The sequence below is a fragment of the Dermochelys coriacea genome, chromosome 1 (genome assembly GCF_009764565.3).
Source record: "Dermochelys coriacea isolate rDerCor1 chromosome 1, rDerCor1.pri.v4, whole genome shotgun sequence".
NCBI classification, from domain to species: Eukaryota; Metazoa; Chordata; order Testudines; family Dermochelyidae; genus Dermochelys; species Dermochelys coriacea.
In genome coordinates this window covers 13,896,903-13,906,248 of record NC_050068.2, presented here as the reverse complement: position 1 = coordinate 13,906,248, position 9,346 = coordinate 13,896,903, and the positions used below count along the sequence as shown (strand labels likewise).

The 9,346-nt window shown below is 42.8% G+C and overlaps 1 long non-coding RNA gene across 1 annotated transcript; it reads right to left on the bottom strand.

The window, feature by feature from the left end:
* Nucleotides 1-599: 599 nt before the first annotated feature.
* On the bottom strand, nt 600-9,034 carry LOC119844521. Its single transcript, XR_005289300.1, has 3 exons — nt 8,672-9,034; nt 2,131-2,226; nt 600-1,808 (listed from the first exon to the last, which is right to left on the bottom strand). It is a non-coding gene; the product is annotated as an uncharacterized LOC119844521 (long non-coding RNA).
* Between the last annotated feature and the right edge of the window lie 312 nt (nt 9,035-9,346).

Here is a 9,346-nt window from a genome sequence, read left to right as displayed (position 1 = left end):
TTGTAAAAATATTTTTCCATAAGTCAGACAAAAATATTGCTCCCTTTGCACTTCTAGGACTGATCTCCCAGTGAGCTCTGTACTAATTACTGATCCTGAGTTCTTTCAGACTTCACAAGTTTTAACATCGTGAGAACTATACATTATCAGGTATGTTTGATAGATATTTTTATAAAAAAAACCACATATTTCTGCTTTAATAGGGTTTCATTGACTTTAACCTACATCTGGAAGTCCAACTATGAATCAATGCTGTGTTTATAGGAAAAAAAATAGAAATGACTTGCTTTGCTGTAACAGTTAAACCCAGCATCAACCAAGCATCCGATTTTTTTTTAAATTAAACTTATCTGGAAGTTAGACTTGTGCTTTTCCAGTGGCCATAATACTGGATATGTACCATAGAAAATTTTCCTTATCTAGGTCATACTTGCCCATATTGTTTGCAATGTATTGTACCCACTCATACCTATATATTGTAAACGTGTGGGCAGGGAATCAGGTCAGATTTACTAACTATAGCTCCAGAACAGTCATAAAGCAAAGTATTATATATAGACTTATGTACTATTACAAAAGACATTAGACAATTATATATGCTGTGTGAGATTAAAATAGTCAGAGGCCTATCCTTCCCCTCAGGTAAGGAGGGCAGCTCCTCAGATTGTGGGCTTTTATTTTGGAAGCTCAATTTTTAAGTGGAGATGTCTAACAAGAACAGCGAAATCCAACAACTAGATGCTTAAACTGGCTCTTAGGTGTGTAATCCCTGTCTGAACTGACTTGAATGCCCAGTGAGAGATCTGTACCTCCTGGTTAGGCAGTCACATTTTAAGATTGGCCTGTGTGATACGGGTGTGAACACTGCAGGCATATCTTCTCATTGAGAAATTGGCACACAGCACGAGTTCTTTGTGAGCTACGCTAGAAGGGATTGGATCTTGAATAAGTGATAAGAGGAAAAAAAACAAATCTCTTGCCCAGACAGGAAGCTAATCATGTCTCCATTTCCAAGTGTGGAAGACAGAGTGGTCTAGTGCATAGCCAGGGACTCCTGAATTCTTACCCTGACCTTCACTGTAACTTGCTGTGGCCTGGGGCAAGTCTCAAACTCTGATCTCAGTTTTTCTAGCCGAGAGGTGGATGTTCCAATCCGAAGATTTAATGGGATCTAAATGTTCCAAAGGGCTTTTGTTGGCCCTCTGCACCCCATGTAAGCAGCAAACTGCTAACAAGTCCTTGCCCCAGAGGTCATTGTACCCTGGTTCAAAACACTGCTACAATCCAGGACAATGCTTAGTTAAGTTAAAGACTCCAGGAACAGCCTGGAACAAGCACAGACAGCAGTTAATGCTTCAGAGCTCTTAATGGTGATGACAAATTTGCTGCCACCTTATTCTGTCATGGGCTGTTGCTTCCCAGATCAACTTGACATGCTTTCAAGTTTGACAGTGTCTTTATATTGTTTGTAGTGGCCATCATGAGAATGGGTGCCTTACTTTAGCTTACCATAAAATATGGCCTTGAGTATTCTCAAGTAAGCCATATGAATGAGATGCCCAGACCAATGCAGGTGAACTTTTATGGGCATGCTTTGAATGCTGGACATCCAATGATTAAGAATTGTTGATACCAGGAACTTCTCCCATAATCTGACCTTGCAAACAGACCGAAGAAAGTGCATGTGTAACTGATCAAGTTTTCTAATGTAGCGGCGATATGTTATGCACGTCTCTCAAGCATATAGAAGTCTTGTGAGCATGCATGCCTTGTAGATATTTAGCTTAGGGATTTAGTTGTATAGATACCTGAAAGATAATAAATAGTAATGTGAAGGGTTTATTGGCATATCTTTGATATTTTTGCCACTCATGAGTAATGAAACTATCAAAGTTATAGCATGAAGGTCATCCCAATAAAACCCTGATAATTCACCACACCCTTGTCTGTTCTCCATGTACCAAATTTTACAGATGCAAATTAGGAATGTTTAAGAGATCTAAGGTGCCACAAGTACTCGTTCTTCTCTCCCAAAAAATATTCTTTATTTTTCATATCCCTTCACCCACAAACTAGACTCTTGGGGCCTGATCCTGTACCACTGAGGTCAGTGGGAGTTTTGCTATTCACCTTGGTGGGAGCAAGTTCAGGTCCTTAATACCATTATGAGTCCAAGTTCTAACTCCAGCTGAGCCCCTGAAAGTCTCCTACTGAATGTATTTGGGTCTGAGGAAGAGAAAATGAAAACAAGTACATACTAAGACCTCTAAAACGTTAACTGAAATGCTTTGAGAGATATTGTGTTAGGATATTTAGGGCTGGAATCTTGGGATCTTACAAGGGGTGGAAGTAAGTTGTGTCTTATTGGAAGCCTCCCCTTTCCAAGTGTATAAAGCCTCTGTTTCTAGCCCTAATGAAATGTGAGATCACTATGTAAACGTGTCACTAGCCAAGGATCAGTGTGTGCAAGGACTAGAGCAGGTTTAAGATTGGGGGCACCTTATACATTTGGAGGAGGGAAGGAGGAAATATTTTGCTAGCAGATATTCTCAGGATACAATGATGGCTGTTTGAAGGTGCTCGGAGATTAGAATTAGTTGGAAGTTCGAAGTCCCTGTGGGAAGCATATCAGGGTTACTCCATATTCTAGCATATCTTGACATGTTAATTGATTTACACAGTGAGAGAAGGGAAAGAGAATATTACTGACAATTCTATCTGTAGCCTGCATTTGTAGGGCTTTTCTATATACTTTTAACAGAACTCCCCTGTAAAAACATGGAGGTTCCTGTTTCTTAGCTTTCCATAAAAATTAACAGGCACATCAGCCAGATTCCTGCAGGAAGGTGCTGTATAGGACATCCACACATTTAAAACAAGAACTGGTCAAAAACCAAGACACTATGGTGGTGAAGATGTTGTACTAATATTTCCCCTGCTTTTTCACCAAAATTTCAAGTCAATAAATGTCAACCAGCTCTACAGTTAGTTAAAACAGAGGCAAAGGTGGGGGGACTTCACAAAATGACACATGCTCTTTTTACTGAAATGTGAACAATTTTGACCAGCTCTAGTTAATATTCATTACTACAAATGCTATTTGAGTCTGGAAGCCTGGTCATGCTTTCTCCATGCCCCCACATGCAACGTCCATTGATCTGTTTATCCAAATCCTATTCTTCAGGCGATTGGGGGACCATTTCCTAGAAACTTCTGATCTAACAATACAAATTCTGCATAGATAAACATTACTCAGCCAGGCATCTGGCAGCATCTGACTCCCAGATGCTGGGACTGGGCAACAGGGGATGGATCACTCAATTGCCCTGTTCTGGTCATTCCCTCTGAAGCATCTGGCACTGGTTACTGTCAGAAGACAGGATACTGGGCTAGATGGATCATTGGTCTGACCCAGTCTGGCCATTCTTATGTTCTTATCTGCAAATTCTAGGTAATTAGCATTATTTTCTTGCTTGTTTGAAACAGTGAGTAATTCAGAGTTTGCAGCATAATAGAGCTGGTATGCTTTCCATTCGCAGCTTACCGAATTCATGTCAGTCAAAACAGTGAGAATGCTTCAGAGTCTACATGAAGGGTATGAAACAGATCTCATGGGAAAAACAGAACTGAAGATAAAACCCCCTAAGAATGCTGAGAATCCTTCTCTGGAATTCTGTTTAGAAACTTCAATAGTAGCCTCTCTGGGGGCCTTCAATCAGGTCATCCCTCCCACCCCAAAACTCCTCATGATCCCCCATCAGCTGTCCCCCATCAGCTATTTCTTGTACATTCATGTATGGATAAATTCCCGAAATGTAATTGACACCTTCATGGGCTTAGGCAGTCAGATGACTGTACCTGTTCAAACAAGTTGCAGTAAGTTGTTCAGATTGACCAAATTGAAAGAATATAGCTCATGGATGCATGCTAGATTTGGAAGGCTTTACTTCCATAAGGTTTCTGGTGCAATGAGCCAGTTAGCACGGCAATGACAAAATGAGGTTTGCTCTCCAAGTCTTTATTCCTGAGGTCCAACAGCGTGTTTTTATACAGAGTCCAGGTCAAGGCTAGGGAAAAAAAAAATCAGCTCTTTATCTAGATATGCAGCTCTACCTTTTTAGAGTCTCTGCTCGCAAGGGAGCTATTTTATAGGGATCCCTGGCTTTTGTTAGAAATTCTGCCCAGCTTCAGTATTCCACTGTATACACCTGGGAGAGACTGACAGGAGTAAGTTCTCTAGGCTAGATTCTCAGCTGATGTGAACTGGTAGAGGTCTGTTGATTTCACTGGTTATTCCAAGTTGCACCAGCTGCAAATCTAGCCCTCTACACTTTGTCAGGATCTAGCTATATAATAAGGCCCCAGGTCTGCTACCTGTACTCACAGTGCATGATACCTCACTCCACAAGTCATTACACTGCAATTAGTGGTACCACTCATGGAGTTAAGGCTTTGATTGACAGGAGCTGGGGGGGGCAAAACCAAGTCCCTAGCCAGTAAAACTTAACCATTTAATGATTACTAGGCATGTGAAACATGTGATGTCCTGTGCCTTTAAATGTTGGAGTGCTCTATACTCCCTCTCGGTTTCTGTTTTGTGTCCAAAACAATAAAGTCACCCCAGCAATCAGCTCCCCTTTGTCTAGCTCAGAATTGGAGGTTTTACTTTCTCATTATGCCTTTGAAAAGGGGCTGCTTATCTTGCATTTTAAAAGTTTGCTACAAAACATGAGATGGGTGATTGGGCATCTTATCAGAGTAATTTGTGGATCCAAGTTCTGGTCTCTTCTGCAATACATTAAAAGGAGAGTTGAGAGATTATAAAGAACTGGGGGGGAAATCCTGGCTGGATTTCCCCATTTATTTTTAAAGGCAGATGCAGAGGGTAAAGCTCAAACACAGCCTAACACATTTAGTCTCTGCTCCCCTGCTTGTGATCGTTTTCCCCACACACAGCAAGCAATATACTTGTATTTTCAGGTCCCCTTCAGCAGTCCATACTATTCAGCAGCTACATGGCCTTACACATGTGCATAAATAGTTTGCTGAACTGAATCCTCAATGCCTTTTTATGATTAAGGAAAATAACTAACCAAGAAAGGACAAATATAAAATCTCCATGAGGAAGGCGGCAGAATGCATCTCTCCTTCTGTACAAATTCCCACAGGCATTCATTTTACAATTAAAGGTACAGTACATAGAAAACAAAACCATAGCTATATACACCACAACTCCTCTTCAACTACAATATCAGTCAAAAGCACCCTACACATTTTTCTCGCATACATTTCTACAGTTTAACTGAACTACTGTGACAGGGCATTACTGATTACAAACAATTAGTCTCAGATTATGTCTAGTTATAATTGTGAAATCTCTCATAAGAACAGCCATACTGGGTCAGACCAAAGGTCCATCCAGCCCAGTATCCTGTCTACTGACAGTGGCCAATACCAGGTGCCCCAGAGGAAGTGAATCTAACAGGTAACGATCTAGTGATCTCTCTCCTGCCATCCATCTCCACTCTCTGACAAACAGAGGCTAGGGACACCATTCCTTACCCGTCCTGGCTAATAGCTATTAATAGACTTAACTGGATAAATTCATGGAGGTTCTCCTTTAAACCCTGTTATAGTCCTAGCCTTCACAACCTCCTCAGGCAAGGAGTTCCACAGGTTGACTGTGTGCCATGTAAAGAAGAACTTCCTTTTATTTGTTTTAAACCTGCTGCCCATTAATTTCATTTGGTGGCCCCTAGTTCTCAATTTTATTGTGATGCTACATTGAATCTTGGGGTAAGATGGCAAAAGTCCATGTAGTTTCTTAATTTAAACAAACTGTAGGGTTAAGCAAAGCTATTTAATTAGAGTCATTCCTATTTTGTTGTGCTGAACAATGCACACTCAAAGTGAAACTCAAATACAAAACACTGGGAAATGCTGCAATACACCGTATTTACAGATTTTAGCTCAGGTTCTGCTTTTGGGTGCATGTGAGGCTCAACGAGAGTCTCAGTGTGTAACTGAAGGCTCTAAGAAATCTGATCTTTATGGATTTGTATTTTCCTTTGAGGGTGAAAGAGCAGAAGAAATGTATTGGCTAGGTGGGGAAAGGGGAGAGGGAAAGCTTTTAAAAGCTTTACCAAATAGTCTCCAAATAAAACCCGGGTAGGTACAATTTAGTCACTGATACAATGTTCTTAAAGGGACAGTGCCACTGTGGAGGCATGCTCATGCTGAATTCTGACCCAGTGAGTTATCAGGTATGTAGACATTGCTAGCGCCATCTATTGGTGAAAATGTGGATGAAATTATTCTTGGATGAAGGTGCTAACTTCAAAATTTCACCAGAACGTGAAGAATTGGTAAAATATGGGTTTAAAATGTAACCAATATCAATCATTACAGAGGGGACCCTGTAGGCCCAGGAGGGACAATGAAAAGTACCTTTTGACCTTTAAGGTATTTATATATGGATTTATTAGCATAACTTTAAGAACCTACATTTAATGAAATATTGAACAAAAACTTCAAAGTATGAAACTTTATAAACGCTAATTAAAAACACAGTAGTGTTTAAAATACTGAGGGCATAAGTCTGATTGTCTGGTAATTAACCAGACACCACATTAATACAGGAACAATTGCTTTTACATAATTGGAAGTTAATTGATATTCATAAACCATGCATTTAATCTCACTTTTAGGCATTTAATTGAAAACGTCCCCATCAGTTCTTGTCACCCGCATTACACCTTCCTGCATTCATAATTGTGAAAAGAGAATTAGATAAATGCTCATTTATCTTAAATCTAATCACTGTGGATGACATTGCTCGAGGAGGGTACAAAGCAGTTTAATTAAGGAAGAAGCTATTTGAGCTAAGATACAGACCCACCATGTCTGCAAAAAGTCACATAAGCTGGAAGGCTGTCCTGAAAATTAACTTTACACTGAGTTATTCAAGGTCCATGATGCCTTGATTGAAATATAAAGCTTATTGAAAACCAAGAAAGAAACCCTTGTGTGCTACTTTTATACTTTTTCAGTAATGATCCCACAGCACTGGGAAAATGCAACATTAGTGTTTAGACAGGTGTTAGCCAATGCCCAGGAAAGTTTTGACAGCCACAGATAAACCCCCACCTTCCTACAACACGTCAGAGCTCCCGTATTCCATTCCAATTCATTTTACAAGAGAGCCAGAGGAGCATCGATCGAGACTACTTCTAATCCAAACAGGAAAAAAAACAGGTAGGGCAAAATGAGGAAATATAGATCTAGATCTTGGGCCAGTTAAGAGCTGCATTTGGCACAGTACAAGAATCTGTCTATCCTGGGTGCGATACCATGCCATATTTTCATTAATGACTTGGACAATGGAGTGGTGAGTATGCTTGTAAACTCTGCAAATGACACTGAGCAGGGAGGGGTTGCAGCCACATCCTAGGGCAGTATTACAATTCAAAATGATCTTGAAAAGTTGGAGAACTGGTCTGAAATCAGCAAGATGAAATTCAATAATGATGGGTACAAAATACTTCACTTAGGAAGGGGGAAAAAATCAAATGCAAGACTACAAAAGGGGGAATAATTAGCAGTAATAGCGCTGAAGAGGATTTGAGGGTTATAGTAGATCACAAATTGAATAGGAGTCAGTGTGATGCTGTTGCAAAAAAACCAAACGTCACTCTGGGAGGAGTCTTGTATGCAAGACATGGGAGGTAACTATTCTGCTCCACTCCGCACTGACCAGCAAGAGGCAGATTAAGATTTCCTGGGGTCCTGGTCCAGAACAAGTGTGGGGCCCTCCTCACCCCTTCTGCCTGTAGTCCCACCCCCATTCCATCCCTTTTGCTTGTGGCCTGCCCATAACCCCACCCCATTCTGCTCATTCCCTGGGCCCTGTCCCTGTTCCACCCAGGGTCCCCCCCATTCCACCCACCCCACAACCCATTTGCACCTTTCTGCCCCCCCCCCCACCCCCAAGAAGCTCTGTCCTCCTGCCATGGCCCCAGGCTGCAATAGGGAGTGAGAGCTCCCCCAATCCTGAGGCCACAGCAGGTAGCGTGAGCTCCTCCAGTCCCAGGGCTGGAGTGGGGGGGGTCCATGTGCTGGGGCTTTCCCTGCCACTCCCCCTCCCCCCGCACTTCTGCAACAAAGCAGGGTCAGAGCGCTGGGGCTTCTCCTGCACTGTCCACCCGGCACTTCTCCCAGAGAGCGGGATCAGGCATGGGGGCTTCTGCTGGGGATGGGGGGAGAGACCTTGTGGGGGCTTCCCCCATCCTGAGGCTTCTGCTGTAGACAAGGTTGGGGGGCACTGCAGGGGCTTCCCCCATGTGGCAGCTTCTGACGGGGACAGGGTTAAGGGGGTAAAGGGGTACTGCAGGGGCTTCCCCTGCTCTACCTGCCAGTGGAAGCCAGGGGCCTCCAGTGGTTTTATGAATTTTCCATTTCACTGCAGTTAGACCAAGTTTAAAAAAATGAAACTGAAATAGGAGACAGACCAAAGGTAGATACAGACTAAACATCTTATAAAGAGCTATGGTGTGCCCTAGGAATGTAATGGACTCCTTGATGAGGTTAATGGACATTACTGCTAGCAATCTTAGTGTCAAGCAGCTTCTCCTTTGCTGCCTCCATAGAGAGTGTCATGGGTGCATATACTCACCGCTCAGCGGCACCTCTGCATGGCTCAGCCTGTTGCCTCAGTCATCACACTGTGGCCTCTTCCTTGCTCATCAGGTGCTGCAGTATCTTTCTTTTGTCATTTAACCCTCTGGCCGAGTCACCATCATCCTCCCCTTCTGGCGAATTATCAGAGATTCCTTCCTCAAAGTCTCAGGCAGTCTCCAGCTTCACTGTGCCAAGCCCACAGGGGTGGGTAGGGGAACCTGGGCCCACCTTTTACTCCAGGTTCTAGTCCAGGGTCCCTCAAGCCAGCCGTTCAGGTCTATCCCTCTCAGACCTTACCATTCCTTCCCTGGCCTGCTTTCCCCCTTGTGTGACTGAGGGCTTCCTCACTGCAGCCTTTTTCTAGTCTCAGCTCCTGGGCTTTATAGAGGCTCTGCCTGTCCCTGCTCAGGTGAGCTTCATTCTCAGTCAGTCTCATTGCCCCTTAGGCTGCTTCTGCTACAAAGCTAAGGCTAATTGGCCTCTTTTGCCACTTTAACCCCATCTCTGCTGGTGTGGGGTGAATACCTCATCACAGTGAGGAAGTTCAGGCTGGGGTCTCTACTTCAGTTTTGCTACTGAGTCCCTCTGTTTTCTAGGGGACTTAGGGAAAGACCTATTGGGCTGTCTTGTCAATCTCATTGCTAATGCAGGATTGTTCTCCACAGTGTAT